The sequence below is a fragment of the Hippocampus comes genome, unplaced genomic scaffold (assembly GCF_001891065.2).
Source record: "Hippocampus comes isolate QL1 unplaced genomic scaffold, H_comes_QL1_v1.1 scaffold634, whole genome shotgun sequence".
NCBI classification, from domain to species: Eukaryota; Metazoa; Chordata; class Actinopteri; order Syngnathiformes; family Syngnathidae; genus Hippocampus; species Hippocampus comes.
In genome coordinates, this window is record NW_017806364.1 from 802 (window position 1) to 2,566 (window position 1,765).

Below are 1,765 nucleotides of genomic sequence, written 5' to 3' on the forward strand. Positions count from 1 at the left end.
ATAATCTTTTGGCTTTTATGGACGCCGAGTGTGTTCCTTATTCAGCCACGTCGAGCTTCTGCGGAGAACGCCAAAGAAGAGGACAATTCTTAACGTCCATAAAATTGAGCGTGTATCCTTACTTGGCAACCGTTGGGGATTTGTCCGGCATTATCGCAGCCAAAGTCGTTCACCTTTGCTCAAGGATTGTTTACGAGGGTATAACAACAGCGCATAAGCTTTCACGCAACTCCAAAGCACATTCTTATTATTTCGACTGCACGCGTCAGGTCAGAACATTTCGTGCACGGCTGGCACTGAGCGGCTCGCACATTGTTCCGCGCTGAGTAAACAGACTCAAACGCCGGTGTTTTTTCGCTGGGGAGGTCGCCTCTCCCACACGAAGGCCTGAACAAACACTTTTTCACCATTTTACAGTTTCCCCGGACGGGAGGAGAGTCCCGTTGGCCAGGCAGGTTAATTCAGGTGTGTCCTGGCTTAACCATTAAACTTGACTGCGGCTGACCAAACATTCACTTGGGAGAAAAATGTCGGGAAAGGTCATTTTTCTGCTTTCTGTGGCGCTTTCGTCGGCTCAGCAGCTCTGCACACCAGGTAGGAAACAAAAGAATCTTTATCGACGAGACCTTAGCTTATAAGAGTGGCAGCGCCATGGTTTTGAACGCGAGTGTCAAAGTCGTTTTTGTCGCGGGCCACATTGGGAAGCCAAAACTATGTGTGACTGCCTTACATTCACGCAACACATTGATGATTAACTAGTTTTGAAATCAAAACCCAGTAAAAAGTGTTCAAATATGATTCAATTTATCTAAAAATGGTGATTGGTTAAAATAAAAGCTTATATTTTTAAAACTGAAGATCATTTTGGTATTTTAGCTCATTCAACAAATTCCAAACCGTTTCAGCTCTGTAAGATATTAACTCATTTTACGAACACCAAAATTCTTCAGAAATAATTTTCCCCTTTGAATCGTGGCAGGCGCTTCGGATGGCTACAAAGTTCGGCTGAGCATCCGAACGGCTCTGGGAGACAACGCGGTGAGTACTATCTGGCTCCATCGTCATTACGCATGCTAATGCGAGCTAACGGCCCTTGATGCCATGGCGACCGGGCCCATCTGGCGACTGCTCGAAAGCCTTTTGATGTGCTCTTGTTGTTGCTCGTTGCAGTATGTCTGGAGCCAAAACGAATTGTTCCTCTTTCGAGCCACGCTGGCTTTCGCCATGAGGAATCATTTTGACGGCCAGGACTTCCAGTAAGGGAAAAAATATTTTGTTCATTTCAACGCTTACGTAGAGTGATGCTTTGAGATACGAAAGACCTGCTGAGTGACCTGCACTGCAGGCTGACAATGAATTAAACTCAACTTAGTTCACAACAAGCAGCGGTTTGAGAGATAGTACAGAAAAAAAAAAGGATTCAAGGTGTCAAATGCCACTCCCAGTTTACTGTCAAGCTAACGCCTCTCTTAGCTTAATGCTAACATATCATGGGAAATGCTTTAGATGGGCATCTTTGTGGCAGTCTCATAACCCTTTTAGACTAATATTAATGCAATGAAGTTCAATGTTATAGAGTGCCATTTAAAGACAAAAAAAGTATTGCAATTTTTTTTTATGTTTGGGAGGCTGGAACGAATTAAGCGCATTTCCATTCATTTCAGTGGAGCAAGTCGATTTGAAAGACAAACGTTTTAAGATTGCCACTATGATCACATTTAGAAATCTTTTCATTTTTCTCATCAAATTTCAGTGAAACAACGCC

At 43.5% G+C, this 1,765-nt stretch overlaps 1 long non-coding RNA gene across 1 annotated transcript; it reads left to right on the forward strand.

Annotated features, from left to right (window-relative positions):
* Positions 1 to 221: 221 nt before the first annotated feature.
* Positions 222 to 1,740, forward strand: LOC109508101 (uncharacterized). The gene is made up of 3 exons (XR_002166592.1): positions 222 to 594; positions 980 to 1,038; positions 1,171 to 1,740. It is a non-coding gene; the product is annotated as an uncharacterized LOC109508101 (long non-coding RNA).
* Positions 1,741 to 1,765: the final 25 nt, after the last annotated feature.